Source organism: Ambystoma mexicanum, chromosome 7q (assembly GCF_040938575.1).
Source record: "Ambystoma mexicanum isolate Mex_15411 chromosome 7q, UKY_AmexF1_1, whole genome shotgun sequence".
In the NCBI taxonomy this organism is placed as follows: Eukaryota; Metazoa; Chordata; class Amphibia; order Caudata; family Ambystomatidae; genus Ambystoma; species Ambystoma mexicanum.
In genome coordinates, this window is record NC_090941.1 from 530,702,752 (window position 1) to 530,726,886 (window position 24,135).

Below are 24,135 nucleotides of genomic sequence, written 5' to 3' on the forward strand. Positions count from 1 at the left end.
CATCATTCCCTGCCTGCCCGGCACCCACCTCTCACATAACTCTTACATTCCCAGCATCCACCTCCCACCTCAAGCACATTACCTGCCTATCAATGCTTGCACCTCTTCAGCATTTGTTCTACCACAGCCCCCTCCCCTCCTTCCAGAGACCCACCTCGTTCCATATAATCAATGTTTTCCCCAGCCTGCCCAGTTTATCCTGGGTTGATAGGGCAGGATGGGGAGAGACGATGGCGTAAATGATGGGTCGTATAAACTTGTATGGGCTGGTACTACTGTCATGGGATGAGTGTGGCGCTCATGCAAATGGGAGGAACCACCTGGGGTTAACTGTTTGTTGGGGCTGCACATTGGCACTGATCTGGAGGGAGCAGGAGGAGGCGGATGTATGTGAATATACGAATTTGTTTTCGGGTTACCAGTCTATGGTTTTATCATGCACATCTGTTATGTTATTTTATTTATCTGGCAGTTTATGACCCGGTTCGGAACGGGGGAGAGTTGTTCATTAGAATACTTACTATGATTGCAGTTTGTACGACACTGGGGTTGCATTTCACTTTTCCAAATATATTTATCGATTAATAAAAATGTTAATTCAGATCCAATCTGAGTTCAACAATTCTTTTGAATGTCTCTGTATTTGTAACTTCAATGTAGAATTGTTGTGTGGTCAGCTGAAATTCGCTCCTGTCACATTAAGTGGTACATTTCGACTTTTTGTGCGCATCATCAGATCAGTGTTGCACACATCGTTCACGAACCAGGCGTCGTCTTATAGTTGACATACAACACTGCTTTCTATGTGATGAGTTGGCAGTTCAACTAAGTATTCTCTCAGAAGAGCCTGGTGGACTTCATGTAGCTTCAACTCCCATGTTCCAAAAATCGAACCCCCATATATGCTCGTTGTGTACCAAATCCCCCGGGCGCACGAGTCAGAGAGCACTTAGGTCTTTACCTCGCCATAATAAATAATGGCAACATGTGACTTTGGCAGGGAAGGGGTGCATTTTCAGAGCTGGTTTGCATTGAGTGTCTGGTTGACAAAGTTGCGTGCATATTGAAATAGGAGGAGACCCGTTATCATGCTTATCCATGTGCAATGGGTGAAGCTTCCTGGCAGAACTGAGTGGATGCATGCGAAGGATGGAGGTGCATCCTCAAAAAACACCTGTATACAGTACAGGCGCGTTATACATATCACAAATCACTATCCTGTATGGGCTAAATAAAAATGGGGGTTCTTTTCCACGAGCACTGTGATGGGTCTGAGGATCTGATGCAGCAAACGTCTCATTGGTTGAGTGAGGTCTGGTTGACAATGAGAGATCATGTTATGAATGGAATGCGAGGAGTATTCGTCCAGAGTGTGTCCGACACCATCATCGAGGGGTCATGCAAACACCTGATTGGATGAACGATCTAAAGGAAGGAAAGAGCACCACAAAGCGCATTTGAATCTTCACAGTAATCCTTATGCCCACATTACATAGAATATTTTGGCCACGATTGTCTTCCAACTTCCAGCCAAAACTAAAATGCATGAGTAGACAGACTATTAAGATTATTCACTAAAAATAGGTGCACTTTGGAACCATTTTTATTCTTGTAACTTAACTTGCTCAAACAAGCAAACAAACAAGTATGGGTGGTGGTGGAAATGCACGATGATATAGCCTTATAGACTTCTGGAGGGGGCATCATTACAGCTTAATGACACGCCACTGAGTTATGGCCTGAGGCGAAGGCAAGGCCATAAACTGGGGAAGGATCATCATCATTATCTTTAGTGATAATTACCTCCTACCCCTTTCTATAAGGATATTGGCAAATGCTGGTGGTAGATACACATGTATAAGTAAAAAATGGTGCCTTAAGAGTGAGTAAAGAGACAAACCGAGTTAATAAATTAAATGTGGATGTATTTTGTAGTATTTAAATAACATTGTCATCTTCTTAAGTTAAGCATTTTAATTGCAACTTGGTTGAACTGGAACAGGTTTAGCATACGCATAAATGTGAACAGTTTCTCTATAAGAAAGTGAAAGCATTTGCCAATATCTCTTTCATGCATTATATAGTATTTTGCAGCAAAGAAAGGTCCTCCCAAAGAGGAAAGTCTTGTTGAAACAAAATCTTGCTTGGAAATTGCATTGTTGTTTCCATGTCTGCTTCAGAAGGCAGAATGTCCAGAATACAGTCAATACCAGTAGTTACTGACTGCACTCTAAACATTCTGATTGGCTATGAGTAGATCAATAATGATATCCATGTGCTACTAGTACATGCTCCCTTTCATAATTGTGCTCAATGACATCTTCTAGCATTAACAACTACCACTGTGACCATGAAGAACAGTGTGCCCTTTAACCAGGTTTGAGGGAGCAACAGATGCATTGTTGTGAAAGTGGCATATGAATTAGTTTGTGCTCTGTATTTACCAATATTCACATTGATTGAGTCTTTATCAACATATTTATATATGGTCAGCCATAACTGTAGCCATATCGTTAGATATGCAGAAGGCATTTGACACGGTATACTGGCCTGGTGAGACCCTGACCTCGACACAAATCCGTTTGAACTGATTTGACCTGCTCACCGGCGACGCAGTACTGTTGAGTTTTGTGAAACCGGGAGAAACTCAGTTGCGTGTTGGTGGCTGTAGCAGGAGCGCTGGGAAAAGCAGAGCCTGGTAAGCGAAAGTGGGAAGAAAGCAAAGCAAACAAAGGTAAAGGAAAAACGAAGCAGGCAAAAGCTGGAAAGCAGCAATAGAAAGAAAGTGGAATATAAGTGAAAGGTGCGCTAGAGGCGCAGAAGTAAAGAAAGACAGAGCAAGTGTGCTGGCGGCGCAAAGCAGCTAAGAGGGGGGTGCAATTGACCCAAAACAGAAAGAGACAGTGAAAAGGAGTATGGACAATGAAGAGAGGGTGAAAGTAACCCTGAACATTAGAAAATGGTGCAAGTAATCCACAGGAAACACAGAGGGTGCAAGAGAGCACAGTGAAAAGTAAAGATAAGTGTGCAAGACGCACTGAAAGGTGGAAAGAAGGTGCAGGTGTGCCTGACAAGAAAAGAAGGTGTGCAGGGCGCACAACAAAGTAAAGGAAGGACAGAGTGAAAGAGCCACAGAAGAGGATGAGGTACCAGAGAATAAGGAGAGGGGTTAGTAGTTAGAGGGGTTGCGCCTGGGAGGAGCAAAAAAACAGTTGTTCTCGAAAGTCTCTGATACTACCCCCATGATAGAACTGTACAGTGAAAGGTACATCCTGACAAAAGGAACTTTTTCTTTGTGTGAAACCAGAGGGGCCTAGACTTGGGGAAGGGTACCCTAAGAGGCTTACAGAAGATATTGTTGAACTTTGTGAAGAGAGGCCTACACTTGGGGAAGGGAACCCTGAGAGGCCTAACAGGAACTGTGTTTTTTTAAATGGGACTGGAAGGATCAAAGCTTGGGGAAGGGAACCCCAAGAGACACAGATACCTTGTGAACATTATTGATTTGATGCATGAGCCGTGCGAGGAAGGCTCCAATGGCAACTCTTTTGAGTTAAGCTATTTTGAACTGGCAGAATGACACCTATTGGTAGGACTACCTGAAACTAACTGTTTACATTTTCTTTTGAATCACTATTATTCCTTTAAGAAGACCCCCTATTACATTTGGTTTGAGAGTGAGGGCAGGCAAAGCTTTGGACACAGACAAACCATATGTTTTTGACTTGGGGACATCGACAACCCTTATAAACATCAGTTGAGGGAGAAAAAAACATAGAGCTAGGGCCAGATAGGCATTACACCGACCCCAGAAAGTTTGATAATAAAGGTTTTCAAACTGTTACTTTTGAGTCTGTGTCTCTCTTGATACCATGCCTGTCTCACACCAGGCAAGGCACTCTTTCAAGAATTGCAATCATTATGCACATGGCAACTGAGGGGTCCACATGGGTTGGAGGGCTATGACCGGGCCGTGGGAGGAAGGCGGCCTCGGAGCTCCTCATTTTGCACACTATTATTTAGTGGCACAAGGGCTCTTTTCCTCCTATTGGGAAGATCCTTATAAACCCCTGCCACATCTGGCGCTTGAGAAGGCAGCAGCGGGCACAGCTGAGCTACGAACTTTGATGTATGGCACTACATTTGTATCCCAGGAACCTCTAGACCCATTAACTGTTACACAGTTGGCACGGGGTAAACTGCTGCGATTACAGGGGCTGGAACATCCTTACGACAGGGGGCCTTGTTTATGGGGTCAGATAGGGCTGTCGCCAAAGCTGGATCACTACTTTTCAAGGAGCTGGAGTGCAAGGCAAATTTATTGACTGGGAAGAATTTAAAAGTTATTTGGTTGAGTCCCCAGTGGAGAGGCTACATTACTGGGGAATGAAAACCGTGTTTAGGCTGTAGTGGCCGCAATACCCAAGTGAGCCTGAAATAAGCCCAGGTGAATCGTATATACACAAAACTGCGGTGGGAAGTTACACAAAGCCGGTGTCAGTGCGATTGCTTGGTGTGTACAGTAGTGCATAAGGGTCCTGATGTCAGAAGGAAATGGAAGCGAGACCTGTGTTTGGTATTTACAGACAAACAGTGGGCCGCAATTTGCAGGTTGATGACCAAAAGAATCTCCTTTAACTATAAATTTCGATTGATTCAATTAATGGTATTAAACAGGGTGTCCAGTCAAAGGGTCGAATACATTGTTTCGAACTACAATAGTTTTGAATCAAAAGGACCGAAAAAAAAAAAATCGAATGCCTTTTTTGAAATGTATATTTTTTTTTCTGCCTTCGTTTTTCCCCAAAAAACAGGGTTTTTTTTCCCCGATCCTTTTCATTCGAAACTATTGCATTCGATCCACCCCAGCGAGGATCCGGCAGTTTGGAAATGATTGCTCGGGCAGATGCCCAGGTGCACCAGTGAGGAGGAAAACTTGTTACACATGTTTTATCCTACTAGCATGAGGTGTGTGTCATTTTGATGGAAGTGACAGACCATTCAGAGCCATTCCCTGAGGTGGCAATACTGTTGGGCATCAAGGAGCCAATGGTTGAGGAGAAGCGTAGGTTTCTCAATCTGGGATTTCTTATTAGCTAAGAGACAGATCTTGCTCAGCTGGAAACAGCCTGGTGCCCCCTCAATACAGGACTGGTTGAGCGATCTTACATGGGTAAACAACATGGAAGAGTTATGCGGAACATTGATATATCCACAAAGTACCCACGAAGTACACCCAAAGACATCTGGTCGGACTTCGCCGCTATCTCACTGATAATGAAAAGTCTGTATCTGGGTCTCTCCTGCTGCAGTTGTTCCTACTTCATAGTACTATTTGTGTAATGTGGGTTGCGGTATTGTTGCTGACGAGATCATTGTGCTGCACTTGTTTATATGTTGTCACCAAGCTAACGAACCTAAAGTTTAAAAAAAAATTAGACAGAGCTTTTAGCCATTTGTCCCTACCAGACCAATTGAAAGGAGTGCAGCTGAGAGATGGGGATAATCTGACTAAGGGCAAAATAACAAGCTACTTTAAAGGACTGGCTGAAGGGGCACACAATGTTTCAACATCTCCTGGTCATGATAAAACAGCGAATAACAATGGCACCTTGCTCGCAATTGACAACAACTCTTTACTCATCTTGTGTTATTCTCTCCAAGCAGAGTCTCATCACCATGCGGTGCAGGGGGAGGGGGAAGAGGCCAGTATGCAAATTAAAGGCCCATCCTCGATGGCTACCCATTTCCTCCCTCCCTCAGGGAGATTATCGAACTCCATTATGAGTCGTCTGGATGCCTATCCCAGTGACATTTTTACTCACAATGAAGTTATCAACTTCCCGCTAAAAATCCTGTTAGAGTTATGTAATCATATTCACAGTTTAGTCCATCTTGGAAGCCCTTGAAAAGGAACTGACAAATAACTCCAGGGATTTAAGCAGTGTGATTAGCTGTGCTCAATCAAACCAAGGTCCAGACTCTGAGGCTGGCGATGAGGTCGTATTAGTGGCTGATGTGTTAAGAGTCAAGAGTTAACTAAAGTTGAGTCTTGTAGGGAGTCAGGTGGTACGAGTCTCTATATGATTCTATTCCGACAAGAAAAGAACACCGTAGGCTAAAAAAAGCCAACAAATCTAAGCCTACTTCGAACATACTTTCGCAACCTTGGTCCAATGACAAAAATACAAATGACAGCAAGGCCATTTTAGCGACTGCCCCTATTAAATTTAAAAAAGCCTGCAAGAAGGCAAGCAGACGCTTAAAGAGGGCAAACACTAAAACTGGGAACTTGGCTAACTGGCTATTGTGTACGGATAGGTGTAAGAAGAAGAACGCAAAGTCAGATGCGCAATGACCTATGGATGCAGTGGTGGCGAGCAACCGTGTAGAGGAGGATATTACAGGTGTTGAAGAATCTGCTGATGAAATTATCTCAGATTGTGAATCAGTCATTGCTGGGAAACTCGAAGTAGTGATTGAAAAAAGCAAAATCGGAGAGAAATTCTCAGCATTAGCCCAACAAATAGCTCACAAGTTTATTTTTTAACTGAAACCCCCTGTGAATCGCGGCAGTATGCTACAACTTTTTCTGCCATTTCCCAGCATTAAGGGCCCTCAAGAGCTCTGATTTTGAGTATGTGGAGCAAGTTGATCATCAACTTCAACCTATGACGAGGTTGCACTGCTACACCTTGGAGGTGGTGTCGTTGGTTAGAGACAACACTATGTCCTTATTAAAATGGGGTTACAATATAGACCAACCGATAAAAATGACCCTTGGGGTAAAAGCCCCTATATTGAGGGACTTGAACCTGTTGGTGATAACCCCAAAGGAAGGGAGGCATGTGCGCCCGACAGCTGCGTCAGTCAATAGCATGTGTGAGATGGACCCGGTTTGTAAAGCGCACTGAGATTGGCTTCTCTCTTTTTTGCCCCCCATGTTGAAGAAGTCCTAGATGATTCATCACTATAAAATCATGGAACATGAGAGGTCACATGCATCTGTTTGCCTCTGATCATGGCTCTGTCAATCTCCTTAATATGGCTGATATCGCAGGCGTTGCAAATTCTTAAAAATCCCACTAGACCTGCAGAGCAAGTTCCTTATTTAACATCCTTCAGCTAAGGGAAATGCACCTGGCCCAAAGTGGCTGGTGGCAACATATTTACCAGTGCTTTTCGTAAAATGGTTCATGTCACCATAAGCACACTTTATATTTGATGCAATGCTGTCAAGCATGCACAGTGAAACTTGTATTTGCCATTTACTGCAAACAAAGTGTATTTGCACTAAATGGAAAATAAGTTTCTAACATCCCCATACTCGCCATCAAGGTTGAGTATCATGCAAATGGCACTCGCCCCCTTCATAAAAACTACTTGCCAATGCTAGTGGGCTAGTATCTTTTGCTAGCCCTGTATTGTAATGCTGAAAGAAACCTGGTTGGTGGGAGAGGCCGTGTTTGAGGGGTTTATATGCGATCAATAAAAGCTAGGAACAGGCAATTAGGATGCCCTTATGAGGGACTGCTTGTCCTGTGTACCAATCAGTATCAGTCGTATGAAGTGGTTTGGTAGTGTGGTAACGTGAATGTATTGGCGGTGGTTAACGCCCTAGATGAGTGGAAGAATATCCTGGTAATTAATATTTATGATCCCCTGGTGTTGCTTGTACAGAGACCATTTGACTGCAAATCTACGATACACTACTTGCATGCCAGAATAACAAAGAAATTAAGTGGATTCTCGTGGGAGGAGACCTAAATGGTAAATGTATTAACTATAAACTCGTGCGATGCTGGGTCAGCGCACAGGTGGGTGGAATCCTTTAATGATTTGGAGTCTCCACATGGCAAATGGGCATTTGCATGGTGATAGACCAGCTGCATCGACTTGGTGGTGTGGCACAATGTTTTCCACGATTGATTACCTATACGCTAGTGAAAATATCTTTCATGCTCCAGCGTTTATGGGCGTAGGATTTAATGGGAACAGTGATCATGCCATCGTGACAATTAATGTTGAAAATGGTTCTGCTTGGGACAGGCCTATCCACCGTGTGGGGGAAGTACAGATTAACATTGGTAAAAATAGGATTGGCTGGTCCGATCATAATTTAAAAGGGATTGATCGTTTTTTTAATCTGGTGGAGGGTGATTATGTTCACAAGGACACTCCGAATGAGGTTGGAGCTTCGGATGCGTTGATAACTGCCAGATTTTTTCCTATGGGAAGCTGCAAATTCATAAAACAAAGTGAGAGATATGATAGACCTTACGATAAAATAATCCAGGAAAGGAAAACAACACCTTAGAGCCTGAGAAGGATTAGTAAGAGGTCTAACACCACGATGGAAAAAGGAATATTCACCAGGAGAGCCAAAAATGACTATAACAACTGGTTGAAACGATCTAGGTTGTCTAGCTATAATAAGACTTGGCAGGAAATTTATGATAGTCTGAATACTGGGAATTCTAAAAAACGGTGACTAATGTTTAACAATTGAAATTGCGTGGAAGCAGACGTACTGATAAACAGCATTGATTAGGATACCTGGTGCAAGTTTTTAACAGAGAAATGTAAATCTGACACACAGGACAAGTTGCCACATGGGTACATTGATGTTGATTTTGATTTATCATTATTGATATAATTAGAGGATTAAAGCAGTCGAGAGACCCTAGCCCTGATGTTGTTTCCAACGTGGTAATGAAAGTGAACCCAGAGAGATGGGCAGATATTGCATTGGTCACTGATTCATATATCTGTCAATCAGACAGACGTTACTAGATTGTCTCTAAGTTTAAAAGTCCCGACTAAATTGTCTGTTTTTAGACAGTGTTCTAAGGTTTTATGTTAAGTGACTGGGATTGGCCCACCGCTTTTTTAAACTTTAAATGTGTTTATTCCTATGAAATTGATTTATTAAAAAACTATGCAATATGTACTCTTTAAAGCACAAATTTAATGAATGTTGACTGTAAGTTGTTGATACTAGCTAACTACCTCTAATGTGCAGTAGACTTATTTCCCCCATAAAAGGTAGAGCAACTACCCAGGTAGTAATATTGGGTTTCCCCCTTGTACTGTGCATTGGGTCAGATATTGCCTATACCATATTTAAGAAGGTTGTGAAGTTGAGCAAAATCCCCGACTCTTGGAGGATGGTGCATCCAATCCCTGTCTTTAAGAAGTGAAAGCAGTGCGTTCTGGTAACTACAGATTATTATCCTTATTAGATGTTATGAGCAAAATCTTCTCGATTTATGTACTGCAGGGGCTAAACAACTGAGTTCAATGCACGCAGTCTTTGAGACTTTCAGACAGGGTTTAGGAAAGCGCTCGCGCCGATTTACAATATTTTTATATTGAATACTTTAATAAAACAGGCTAAATCTTGGGGTGGGGGGCGCCCTCCGCTGCACGCTCCTTTCATTGATTTTTCCGTAGCTTTCGATTCGATAGTTTGCACTAAGCTGTGGGCCAAGCTAACAAAGCTGGGTATAGATGAGGAACTGTTGCTTCCCTGTAGACTACTCCAATCTGTTCAACCTGATTCATGGGGGAGTTCTCTGCCCAGTTTGACAAGTTATGTTATGTTGATTTATAGCGTGCACCACTACCACCAAGGGGCAGCCTCCAGGCGCTCATGTGGCTCTGCAAGAAAGGGGACGGGGTCGGTAGTGAGGGCAGAGTGATGTGATAGGTCCAGAACCAGGAAAAACTGGTGCTTGTGTGTGTTGGCTTGCAGGTGGTTGATTGTATGCAGTGGCGTGTTGTATTCATACAGGTAAGGTCCATGCCTCAGTTTTTTCTATTGGAATGTTTGTTATGTTGGGGGTGTGTCTGCATATTTTGTGTAGATTGGCTGATATTTAAGGTTGTGTGCACTGGCTTGTGGTATCCGTACGGTTAAGGCCCAGTGCCTGGGTTGTTTTCTGTGTGAATGTTTGTTATGTTGGAGATGTGTTTGTGCGTTTTATATGTAGACTGGCTGGTATTTTATGTTGTTTGCACTGGCTTGTTGTATCCGTATGGGTAAGGTCCAGTGTCTGGGGTTGTCTGTTGTATGTGAGTGTTACTTATGTTGGGTGTTTGTGTATGAATTGGCTATCGCCAACAGTGAGCTTGTATAGTACTTAGGTTGTGTGTTGAAGGGAGCAGGAGCGGGGCGGTTAGTACATTGGCTACTCCCAAATTCTTCTATGTGGCTAATCTTCACAATTATATCTAAATGTGATGCGTGGCTAATCTTCTCAATCTAGGTGTGATGCATAGCTAATGTTCACAAATCTAAGAGACGCATGGTTAATCTTCACAATCCTAATCTAAATGTGATGCGTGGCTAATCTTCTCAATCTAGGTGTGATGCGTGGCTAATCTTCTCAATCTAGGTGTGATGCATAGCTAATGTTCACAAATCTAAGTGAGACGCATGGTTAATCTTCACAATTCGAAGAGAATGTGATACGTGGCTAAATCTCACAAATCTATCTAAATGTGATGCATGGCTAATCTTTTCAATCTGTCTAGGTGTGATGCATGGCTAATGTTCACAAATCTAGAGAAACGCATGGTTAATTGTCGCTATTCTATCTAGTGTGACACGTAGCTAGTCCTTGAAGTTGCTAAATGCAGAAAGGGGGTTAAACAGGGCTGCGTGCTGGCCACTGTGCTTTTCAATCTCTTTATGTCAGATTTTGGAGGTGCTACTGCTAATAACTTCCCGCCTATGCTGGGCCCCACTGTAATTGAGTGGCTCGCCTACTTGGACGATATTGTGATATTTGATTTTACCCACGTAGGCATCAGCAAGAGTGCTCAGGCTGTTTAGGAATATGCTAAAGCCAACAGGCTGAAGGTTAACATGAACAAGACGAAGTTCATCAGATTTGGGAAACTGAAGGTTGAAGCTGATCTCTACCTCGGAAGGTACTATTGAAAAGGGATAAGTATAGATATTTGGGGTATGATTTTAGTGACAAGAGTGGCGAGTTGCAATAGCAGAAGTTCATAGATACCAACGAAATCTTGGCTAATGAGCAATCCGGCTTTAGGGCCAAACATGGAACAGAGACCGTGCTGCTGGATCTCCAGGCTAACATTGCTAGTACTGTTGAGAAAGGAAACATTGCCTTACTTATGCTACTTGACCTTTCCTCAGCTTTTGATCTTATAGATCATGATCTCTTGGCGGAGGGATTGAAATCTACTGGCAATGTTCCCCCCTAGCAATAAATTGGTTTAAATCCTTCCTAGGTCCAAGAATGGCCGCAGTCGTAAAGGGTAATTTCAGCTCCCTAAAAACACTGCTGAACTGTGGTGTACCGCAGTGTTCATGCCTGTCACCTCTGCTTTTTAACATTTTCTCAAAACTCCTATGCGACATGCTTAAAAACGTGGGTGTCCAATTCACAAATTACGCTGATGATACCCAGCTGGTCTTTGACTTGTCAGGTTCCTATGAAAAGGACGTGGAAAGAATAAACAAAGTGTTCAATGCTATTCAAAAGTGGGTGGCAGACAACTTGTTAGCCCTCAATGAGGCAAAACGGAACTCCTAATTCTTGGTGCACCTGAAAAAAATAGGGAAACTAGATCAACAATACAAAAAAATTAAGATAAACAATAGATTTATCCAAGTACCCAAGCATGTTAAGACGTTGGGCATTTTTATGGACTCGCATCTCTCGTATAAGAGACGGGTCTCCTATCTTAAATCCACATGCGCCTTTTACATCAATCTCATATGGCAAATTCGACCATATCTATCACAACAAAATCTTGCATTCATTGCAGGAGCTATAATTAACTACAAACTGGACTATTGCAATAGTCTTTTCATGGGTACCTCGAAAGGCTAACATCATGTGATTGCAGACCATTCAGAATGGTGCAGTTAGGGCGGTCTGGGGCTTGAGCCGGTGGGAGAAAACTTCAGTTGCCAGAAAAAAACTTCACTGGCTACCAGTTCAACAGTGAATGAAATTCAAATGCTCAGTCATGACCTTTTAAATGTCAGACAAGCATCGCTCCTTATTATCTCACTAAGAGACTAATTAAGGTCCTGGCTCAAAGAACTCTACGATCTAATGGAAAAAACAACCTGCAACAACCACGGAAACCCTTGGAAAGAGTTGGTGGCACAATCTTTACTCACTGGGCTCCGATGATCTGGAATGCTATGCCATTCACCATAAAAAACAGCATGTCTCTTACCATCTTTAAGAAACTGCTTAAGACATTTCTGTTTGATGAAGGAGAAGTCTAATAGAATCTCTTTCTCGTTCTCTCTGTAGTCTTGTGTTCTACGTTGTCTCTGTTCTTGTTGTGAGTGCTCTGAGGCCTATGGGTGATGGGGCGCTATATAAAAACCAAATAGAAAAAGGAGGACGAAGGCAATGACAACAGTGTCCATGATTAAGCAGTATGCTCAGATGTTGTTTGCCGGACTGCTCTATGCATTAGAATCATCATATCGTAATTTAAATACCTGGCCAAAGAAGCTAGAGGGCTTAATTTGGCATAGACCTTTAGGATTAACAAACGCTACACCCATTGAAGCAATGAGGCTCGAGTTGGGGATGACATTTTTGGCAGTTACTGTTAAGATTAGAAGAGGCAACCTGTACATCAAAATAATGACTGCCTCTGACAATTCAGTTATATCTTTTTCTTAAAAGAACAATCACGGATGGTATGTCTCGCCCACTACAAGTGTTTAAGGACAGCAGCAAATGTTTTTTCGAGCTGATAACATGGTCCACCAAGTGGGAAGATAGGGTAGGTGTGACATTTCCACTATCGTCGAGAGGGGTCATCAAGCGCTGCTGATGCTTCTAGATTTATCGGCAGCATTTCACCTTGTGAATCACACACTTCTTGTGAGTAGGTTACGGGAAATTTCCCAAAGCTCTTCAAGTGTTGTCCAGTGCATCCAGTTTTTTTGGGCCCACGATCATCTAGCGTAGCGGTGGACAGCGCCCAAGCACGTTTCATTCTTACCACATGTGTAGTGCCCCAGGGCTCCGGTTTATCACCAACTCTGTTCAACAATTATATTAGGCCTTTGTTCGATCTGTTGGACAGTGTGAAGGCATCATGAAGAAGGCCACAGACAACAGATTCTGAATTCAAAATAACCAAGTTTATTAACTTAAATGTCAGGATGGAAAAAGGCCTAACTTGCCCTATGCTAAGGTGGGATTTCCCTACTTAGATAAAACTGAGGAAAGTCTTGAGTCAAAGAGTTCAATTTAGGAATATGTCTGTGTCCAAAATCTATGCTTACCCTCACAACTATAACTATACAATTTGTAAGGATGTCAGCAACCAAAAAAGAATACATTGTTTAACAAAAAATTCTGAGCTTCTTCCAGCTCGCAGTTCTCTTGCAGCTCCCTCCCCCCAAGTGTGAAACAGTTATTGTTATTGTTATTGTTATTTTGCACTTATATAGCGCCTTATATACCATTGGTATGGTCTGAAGGCGCTGGTAGGTTGAACGCCCTTGGGAACCGAAGTTCAGATCAGTAGAGAGAGTAGGGAGAGTCAAAAGGTGCGTGTGTGCACCGGATATGTGTGCAGCTCGTGCGGTACACAAAGTAATAGCTGATTCTTATTGGTAGGTGTGGTGGTTGAGAGATCAGGAGAATGTGTTCGTTCTGGCAGGATTTATCCGGAACGGATGTGGCTGCGTTAGGCCTGAGGAGAACGCCTGGCTGGGGGTGTGAGACCAGCAGTGTTTACATAGAATGATGTGGAGTAAGCGGTGGATGTTCGTATGGGAACAGTTATACCGAATGGTGTCATAGTATCTCTGTGTTCTAGTTGAGTGGTGATGTAAAGGAGAGAGTAAGCGTGGGGTGTGGTAAGAATGGTTATATGCTCTTTCAATGTGCAAACTTCTAAAATCACTTTCACAGAGAGGCTACCGGGCGAACTTCTAAGTATAATTTTCCATACAGAGGCTATTGGGAACGTTTCTAAATTCAGTTTATCAGCGAGGCTACTAGGCACACTTCTAAGTGTAACACTTGCGGAGGCTATTGGGTACACTTCTAAATGCAAATTTTCACAGAGCGTCTACTGGGCTATATTTCTAAGTTCAATTTTTCAGAGAGGTTATTGGGCAAACTTCTACTTGAGACTTTCCAGGGTGTCTATTGGATACACTTCTATAATCAACTTTCACGGATGCTATTGGTAGCACTTCTAAATGCAGCTTTCACAGTGTGGCTAATGGGCACACTTCTAGATGCAGCTTTCACAGAGGATATTTCAACAAAGTAAAGTCTCAAAATCCCCTTATTTAGAATCAGAATGTAAAAAAGTGTCTTCAGGTCTCGGGGTTCGCTTCCCCAAGTTAGGACTCAGGGTTCCCTTCCCCAAGTTCCAAAGCACACAAAATGACCTCGAAATGAAAGACTTCTAGTCAGGACTCATAGTTCCCTTCCCCAAGTTCCAAGTTACACTATTCCAAACGAAACACAGAATGTCTTTTAAATTCTACAGTTTGGTTAATATTGTTTTCAAGTGCACAGTTCACATAAGTAGCAAAGGTTTAGTTCTGTTTAACAGCAAAGTCTTACTTCAATGTGGTCTTCAATAATTAAACCTCTTGCTTAGGGTTTGTTTTCCCTTCCTGTGGAGTTCAATAATTGTTAGTTTCACTTTAAACCCATAATTCAATGTGCAGAGACCTTTGAAAACATTATTACAGTGGTTATTACATGCAACCACTCCGATGCAAGATATTCCCTTTTATTTAATTGTAGACAGATATAACTGCTCGTTTTGCTGTTAATTAGATAGTTCAAGTGTTCAGAGACTTTCGAGACTTTGTTTTAGCAGTACAATATATAAGGAATTGTACAGGTTTAAACTTGCTTTCCTCTTTATAATGTTAACTGTTTAATTCTGTTTAGTATCAAAGGTTTAGTTCTGTTTAACAGCAAAGTCTTACTTCAATTTGGTGTTCAATAATTAAACTTCTTGCTTGGGGTTTGTTTTTCCTTCATATGGTGTTCAATAATTGTTCGTTTTACTTTAAATGCATAATTCAATGTGCAGAGACCTTCGAAAACGTGTTTCTTATCACACGTGACCACTCCAATGTAGGATATTCCGTTTTGTTTAATGGTAGACAAATATAACTGCTAATTTTGCTGTAATTGGATAGTTCGGTGTTCAGAGACTTTCGAAAAGGTTTTCTGAGAACCACTCTGATACAAAGTATTCCCCTGGCCTGTATACTTAACAAGTATAGATATTTGTTCCACTTTAATTGAGCTGTTTACTGACCGCAGACCTTCGAAAACCTGCTTCTTACAGCGCACAACCACTCTGATATAACGTATTTCATAAAATGCTTAAGTTCACACATGTGCACCAAGTTTCCCAAGCCCCAGAAACTCACTAGTCGCTTAGGATTTTTGGGCTGCAGTGCAGATCATACAGCCTTCTTCCTCTAGTGTCGGGGCTCCAGTTTCTGTCCATCAGACACTCCTGTGGTGGTCCTCCACCACAGGGGAACAGGCACTTTAAATAGAAAGGAATGGGGCAGCCGTCCAGCACGGCTCCCTTCACCTTTCTTGGTCTGCTGCTAGGAGTCCCCACTCCCACACCATGCTGAATGGTCCTCTGCTGCATGCACCAGCCTCCTGGTCATTCTCCTGTCGATTCCCACTACCACTGGATTGGGATCCATTTATACACTTGTAGCCCAACAGGCTGCAGGTGTGGATGATTATTCAGCCCTGCCTGACTCTCATTAGTTATTACACAGAGGTTTCTAAGCCCGGACCCGGGGATCGAACCTGTGTTGCTCCATGTCGTCTTGCTTCCAAGGCGAGCACGTTGCCGCTGAGCTATCCTCCCGAGACAATGCCTGACCTTCACTACTCTTAGCAGGCATCTTCCTTTCCCAAGACTAGAGTGGTAAAACAGCATAGTCTTCATTGCTCTTAATTGCCTCTTCTTCGTCCCAGTACTGACAGGTGTCAATTGTGGCGAAATGAGAGGCACTTGCTTACGATAGCCCATGAAGGTTAGTGAAGGGTTGGTTGGTTGTCACTAGTGAAAGGGGGATAGCATGTCTCGCCCAAGAGTACCCCACTGCCAGTTCCCAAGGATCCTCCACCCAGGTGATCCTCCGCCCCCTAGGGTCGGGATTCAATAGAGATGGCCTTTCCCTGCTAAACTGTGCAGAGGATTCAAGGGGTCTAGGAGTGATAATACCCTCAGGTATCTCACAACAGTCTGAACGTGCGGCACACCAATTAGCACTTTCCTTCAAACATTTAACTTTTCCTGCCATACTCTCCTGCCAAGACACTTTTGCTGTCTTTCAAACACTTGGCTTGCAGTCTTTCTTAAACGAGACTACTGGAGACAAGAGAAGCCACGACTAGAGGGCGAAGCAAAGACAGGAGAAAGGGTTGAATCTTGCGGATAACCCTCAGCAAGAAGTGCCCAGACTGGCATACCACACTTACTGTGAAGCTATAGACAAAGATGCAGACAAATAGACCCCTAGATTTTTCACTGTCATCGCTGGAGTCTGAAACACACCCAGCGAGGGAGGCCAGAAAGAAAGAGAACAAGATTCCGATACAAAGGAGGTCCGTACCACCAGGACCTCCATTGTGTCCCTGTTAAGTTTGAGCCAACTGCCGCTCATCCAGTCTCACGGCCGACAGGCAGTCACATAGACAAGACCACACTTCATCCCGGTCAAGATCTAATCGGACCAGGATTTGCGTGTCGTTCGCATATGAGTAACACCTGAAGCCATGGGGACAGATGAGAGCAACCAGTGAGCAACCAGCGAGCGGACATAGATGTTAACCAACATCGGAGACAAGGCGGAGCCCTGGGGGACCCCACAAGAGAGAGAATAAGACAGAGAAAGAAAAGGAGGCAAAGATACAGACTGGCCTCTATCGGTCAAGAAGGAGGTAAACCAGGCCAAGACGGGGCCAGAGATATGAATGGAGGCCAGGCAAGAGAGGAGGATGGAGTGGTCGACAGTATCAAAGGGCGCCGATAGATCGCGTCAAATCAGGGCCCCCACTACACCCCTCCCCCCATCGACAAGCCTGGTCATGTCATCCATTACCAAAACTAGGACGCTCTCAATGCCCCTACCGGGACGAAACCCAGACTGAAAGGGATCAAGCACTGAGGAAGACTCCAGAAAGGTGGACATGAATGGGGAGATTAAAGCCTCCAGAGGTTTCATGAAGAAAGGGAGTAAAGAAATAGGATGAAAGTGAGAAAGGATAGAAGCATCCAGGGACGGTTTCTTTAGGAAAGGAACCACAGTGGCCTGTTTAAATTCACTAGAGATAGAACCCAAACTACAGAAAAGCTTTGCAGCCTGAGTCACCAGAGAGATAATCGGTGGCAAAAGATCCTTTAGGACAAATAAGGGAACAGGATTGGATGGAGCTGTAGACTTAGGATGATAGATGGCCTCATCTGTAAACGCTGTGAAAGTAGCGCAGCCAGTGGTTGCAGGTTGATGGATATCGTCAGCCCTCAGGCTAATGCCAGAATGGGAAAGCTTTGTATTGTCACGTATACTTGCAATTTTAGAGTGAAAGAAATCAGCTAGGGCATCACAGTGTGGCTAAGACTCCAAGGCAGTAGGCAGAAAAGGAGCAGAAGTTGAAAAGGATTTGACGACGGAGAAAAGACCCTTCGACTGATTAAGAGCAGCTTCAATACTATGTGTAAAAAAGAAAAACCTGCTTGGCTGATTTAATAGCCAGCTGATCATTTAGGGAACTCCTATTCTACCTTGTATCAGTACTTTTTAGGGGAATGGTAGGATAAGTACAACCCATCCGCCCATTCGGGAAGGGATTGTTCTTAAGGTTGTAGGAAGGGGGTCTAGGATCCTTTGACTGGTGGAGATACCGCGTCTCATCCGATGAAGTCGTGTCATTCCCCTGAGGGTTGCCTCCCCCATGTGATCCTCCCTCATATACCCACCCCCAGGGTCCGGATCAGGTAACGGCTGCCGTCCCCTGGCCACATGGGAAAAAGCTACCTCTGGGAAAGGAGTGATGACATCATCAGATTCATCACAGGAGTATGATTCGAAATACTTCCTTCTAGCTGCAGTGTGTCTGCAGTGTGTATCTGGGCACATCCTATTCTTAGTATTGGCCATTATTAGGGTGTCGCAGGTGGCAGAGGTAAGGTTTACTGTACACCCCTACCAGAGGATTTGGATAGGGGGCTAAGTGGATTTACTTACTAAGATTGAAGTTGTTCTGACCAAATTCAATGGGTGTGATGGCTGCTGAAAGTCGGGTTAAGCAACAGGAAACTGCTGCAGTAATAATCCTGTACATTTTAGGTAATACGCCCCCTGAATCAAGGGGGTTAGGATAATAGTGTATACATTTTATGATTTCAGAAAGGATTTTTTTGGGGCATAGGACTTGGCTAGTACGCTGTGTTTGTTGTTTTAGTGTTGATTTTAGTTGAATGGTACTAAGATTTTATTGCTTGCTTCTATATTATATTTTCCTTTTTATTTTGTTTGCTCGATTGTGTTATTGTGTGGAAAGTTGAAACAACTGAAACACACTAAATACAAAATTAACTAAAAGAACATGGATAGAATCTGGTAACTAAACACACTGCTCAGGGTAGCAACATTGCTGGTGAAAAGGCTAGAAGCAGTTCTGAGGAAATGTATAGCAATTGAAGAGAACAATATGATTCAAAGTCAAATTCTTTGCGGACAGAATGCTGCAAACTAATTTTTGGAGTTCATTTATGCTATTTATTTATTGGGGTTTATAATGTACCACACATGTACAGGATACTTCAAAGTGCAACGTGGCGGGAGTAACATATCCAAAGAGTTAAATGGGCTACAGCAAAGCTTATTCTATTCTTTGATTATTATACTAATATTTTAAGGGGATACAAAAATAGCCCTTAAGTGCTGTACAAAGTGTGAGTCTCCATGAAGTTTGTCTGCCCATCAAGTTCTCGGACTAATCCCTGCACTAACACGCTCACATTCTGTTCCAACACACAATAGGCACAGCAACTAAGGCATCCACACATGGCAATTGAACACCCCTCCCAACAAACATCAGAACGCTGCACCTCTACAACCAACTGAAATACCACACCTCGGGACAATGTATCCTAGCACCATGGGCGCACAAGCCTCCCCTTCAGACGCCAATGTCTATGTGCTCCCGTCACAAAACACCAGGAAACTGACCTGCCCTGGAGCTCAGGGTACTGCTGGTCTGCAAATAGGGTCTATTGGTTTTTATTTTCAACATTGATATTTTATTAGATTTTTTTTTTAACAGAACAAACAGTCGACATCATCGTTAGCAAATCATAATACAGCACAATTCATTCATTGCATAGCATGGTGCTCGGATTATTCAGGAAGTATGGGAGTAGGTATGTCCCTCCTGGGGCTGGTGCGATCCCTGTGTGGAAACGAGTCTGTGTGTTTTAATCAAACTGGTCGAATGTTATTTCTCCAAATATTTTACCACAGACTGAACCCCCACACCTCTCCCCGCCCAATCCAAACCCAAACCAATACTGCCTGACCCCAATCCACCATCTACCTTTTGGTGGTAAAAACGGGAAATAAAACAAATAAAAAAAAATAATAGATGGAATAAAATGCAACCAGTTGGGGATGAACCAAAACACTAACTCTGCACACATCAACAGAACAGCCAATCTATCCTGCATTTCCCCTCTCAAATAAGGTCGCTTTCAGTAGTCTTATATTTTAGGTGGTCAGGTTCAAGTTTCTGGAAGTTACTAAGAGCATTCCACTGGTCTTGGACTGCCTCTGCCATTGATCATTTTCCAAAATTCTTTTTTCGATAGGGTGCAGTGAGTGGGCTTTTGGCAGAGCTGGATCTCACAATTCTCTGAGAGATGCTTTTGGTGATTCCAGCAGATGTGTACTTCGCGTCTGTGTTCCATGCAGATTTCCTGACAAGACCGAGCACTTTCAGCATGATTCAGTATTGGAAAGGAAGCCAATGTTGACTTTTTAGGGACCCCGAAGCATTATCTTGTTTAAGCTGGGTTGCCCTGTTCTGGATGCCCCGCAAATGGGAGAGTTCTTTTTTGGGGTAGGCCAAGTAGTAAGTTGTTGCAATAGTCCAGTTTGCTCATGACAAATGCCCGGCCTACCTGGACTTTATAGTTGATGACTAGCACTTGGAGCAGTCCCCAAAAAAGGTTTGATGCTCAGGTGACAGCTGTATATCACAGTTGTGGTATGTTGTGAGAACGACAGGTTTTGGTCTAATGGGAAACCGAGGTTCATAACTTTCGCCACTTGATTTGGGCCTGGGCTAGTGTAATTAGACCAGAGATTTGGGATGCTAGATGTGGGGCCTAGCAACAAAAGAGCATCCCTGCATTGCCCGGTTTAAGGTATATGTGGTTGTAGTTTGAATTTTTGTTTCTGCTGAAAGCACAAAGAAGCACCACCGAAAAAAATAAAAATTCTTTGCACAAGAAACTTTGAATAAACTTTTGAATTTCAAAATCCATAGTTACCTGGCTTTTAAAATGATCCACATACTGCTGCCCAATTTCGTACAATAGCTCACACGCAGAAGATAGAGTATCCCGCAGGCAAATAATTAATTGGCGCACACTAAAGCGCACGTGGTCGGAAGTAGGGTCTTCATACAAGGCTTTTAGTCAGCATATTTTTATTGTTTTCATTCTCTGAACCAAAAAAAATGCACCCACTTCAGTATCCGTTTAATTCCATAAAATTCAGTCACACGAATCAGAATGCTAGACCGCATCCTTGACAGAATTCAGACTGTAGCTTGTGTTCCCTGTAGGGCAATTACGAGACCACGCGAGAATTCACCCTATTTTAGGTACACTGGCACCACAGCTGCTGTTGTGTGGGTCATACATTGCGTCAATCAATGTCCAGAGAGAGATACACGGTTGCTATCTTCCAATATTCGAAGCCTAAACATACTGCCAGCTTGCAAAAGAGAATTGCATTCCAGGGAGGCTAGGAAAGTTGGGCTCAACAAGCTCCATTGTAAGCAGTAATGCTACCACAGAAAGGCCAATTTGATTATGCACCCAATTGATTACATTAATATTGTAATTGATGCAAGTAAAAAAGCTGTAGCGTTTGCTCATTATAAACAGTGTGTACACTAATGCCAGTTAATGGGTATGTAATTTGTCTTTAAATTATTACATATCTGAATATTACTTTATTTTGGCAATGGCCTTAAAAAGTCTGGGTTATTCACAATATATTAAACACATGATCATTACAATCCTAAAGTGTAGATATAAATAAATCATGTATATAGACAGCATCCTTCATTGCTATAATAAAATCCTGTCCAATTCGCACACACCCTTTCCACGGTTTCGGGGCCAAAGTGCAAATGCGTTTAATGCTTGCACTCTTACAATGTCCGACTGTTGTATACAATCGCAACCAGTCCTAATAAGGTACAACAGATTTCTTCATTCCTAGTTAATTGTGCCTTCTTCGTACACGTTTGAGTCAAGTCGGGATCAGAAATTAAAACAATATTATTCGCAACTATATTAACATAATTCTTAATATTTCACAAACATTCTTAGTAAAGAGCAAATGCTTTCTCTTCATTTCTGTGTCATTTAACTTTTTTTTCAACCATACTTTTATTGAATTTTTCAGTTTATCAAATAAGAAAAAAAAATGGGCAATATGCCAAATCAAACAAACAAACAAATAACAATGAGGAAGAGGAACAGCAGGGAAGTAGCGACATCCATATTATCATTGCAGGTACATGCACAATAATGAGGCGAATAAAGGGGAGGGAAATAAATCCAAACACAAAGAGAAAAGCATCGAAATCATTTGCAGCTGAACAAAGCAAGTATGCCCAGGGGCCAATAAAGAGGGGGCACATAGCCTCAAGATAGCATCCATCTTTTCCACCAATAATGTCTCTTATTTACAATAAAGAAAATGATTTCCCTCGGCAGGGGACTTGTGGACTATAATCATTTGAAATCACACTAGTTACAAAAAGGCCCCATAGGCGCCTATACATAGTTAATGAGTCGGAATGGCAGCATCATTTCCAAATATATACCAGATATACCAAATGTTGCCCACCACATTGTCTCAGAAGGATAGCTCAGGGGCAATGTGCTTGTCTTGGAAGCAAGACGACACAGAGCAACGCAGGTTTGATCCCCGGGTACGCGCTTAGAAACCTCTGAGTATTAAGCGTGTTATAAATAACCAAAATAATTTATTATAATTAACCAATTATTATTAAGGGAGGAAGCCTTCAGCTTTCTCCAATATTGGGCAATAGTTAACCTAGCTACTGTAAAAGCATGTGGGTGGATAATACTGAATGGGGGGCCCAAATGGTAAAGAACTCTTAATTGTTTACATCCCCCAGCAGAACCACTACGGGTATCCAAGGGAAGCTGAATACCCACAACTTGATGTATTAAGGTGATAACCTCTGGCCAGTAAGGCTTAATAAGGGAGCAATGCCACCAGATATGAGCCATGGATCCGACCTCCACACACTCCATCCAGCAATGAGGGTAGACAAGTGGGTACAAAGTATGCAAACGAACAGGCATGAAAAACCAGCGGTAGTGAATCTTATAATTATTTCCCACTATAGTGGTACATGTGGATGCCCTAGAGGCCCTCCTCCAAATCGTTTCCCATGATGTGTTAGTAATCGTGCAACCCAAATCATTCTCTCAGCTTCTCTTGTATATCTCTGCCGCCTCTCCCATGTCCATGACCAGAAGCTATATATATTGGAGACCTTACCTTATGACAGGAAAGATTAAGAGAAACCAATTTCTCAAGAGGCCTTGATCCCTACCTCCCCTGGTCTCAGGATGGGACACCCAGTGTCTAAGCTGTGCATAATGGAATCTCTCAGATTCCAGTAAAGTAAAGGTCGTCTTACACTGCTCGAAGGTAAGGGGTGTCCCACCGTCATATAGTTGACCGGGGTCCTGTAGTCCACCTTCCTGCCATCTAAGGAAATCTCTGCTGGCCAGACCTGGGGTGAACAAAGAGTTATGAAAAACCAGTGTCGGTGGTGAGCTTTTATCTATGATTCGCCCTGTCCCAGTAGGTTAGTGTGGTCAGAGTGGAGGATAGAAAGAGGGTGCTAGGGGGCCAGCACTTAGATGAGAGCCAGGGCAGGGAAGCCAAAAGGAACACCAAGCCACGTCTGCTGAAACTCCATCCAGCGCTTAGTTAACTGAGCATCTGAGAAATCAAGTATAATCAATATTTAGGCTGCCAATAGGTACTGGTGTATATTAGGCACTGGATTTATACCCTGGTTACACACCTCAGATGGCCCAGTAGCTCATGCCACAGAGTCTTCCTCTCTACTGCCACGCCACCCTGTTGCTTTTGAAGAGTAAGGACTCTCCTAGACGCTCAGAGAGGCTTCCCCTGCCAGACAAAGTCCCAGAGCTAAAATTGCAAGGTTTTGAGAGTGCGAGAAGGGAGCAATACCGGGAGGGCCGCAAAAGTGTCAAGTAATCGAGGTTTGCACATTAATTTTAATGGCAGTGCATTTGCCAAACCAGGATATCTCAGTACGCTTTCATCGCTTAAGGTCTTGGGTTTACGGAAGAGAGCCGTATAGTTGTGGTGAAATAGGTTATCATGAGAGGGAACGGATAAGCCCATTGTAGGGAGTGGAGGTCCGCCCAGGGCACGAAGATATTGAGAGCAGCCTATTTAGCATTATTAATCGAGTACCCGGAGACCTCTCGAAAAACATCCAGCTCTTTATTAATCGCTGGAAGAGTGGACACAGGGTCCGTCATCCTGAAAATAACATCATCTGCGTAAAGGGCTAATTTACGTGTAGTTCCACCAGTATCTATCCCATTAATGAAAGGGTTACTTCCTACACTTATGGCCAGGGGTTTGAGGGCTAAAGCAAAAAGAAGTGGGGCTAACGGGCATGTGCCAGAAGTGGGGCCAGGACTGGGAGTTTATGGTTCATTATAATTGAAGCAGTTGGACAAGCAAAATTTGCAAGGATAAGTTTGATGAAATTAGGGCCAAAACCAAAAGCTTTTAGA

At 43.0% G+C, this 24,135-nt stretch overlaps 1 protein-coding gene across 3 annotated transcripts in view; it reads left to right on the forward strand.

Moving 5' to 3' along the window:
• Positions 1-24,135, forward strand: part of AKAP11 (A-kinase anchoring protein 11) — a 555,220-nt gene that overhangs the window by 276 nt on the left and 530,809 nt on the right. The gene's annotated exons all lie outside the window — the stretch shown is intronic.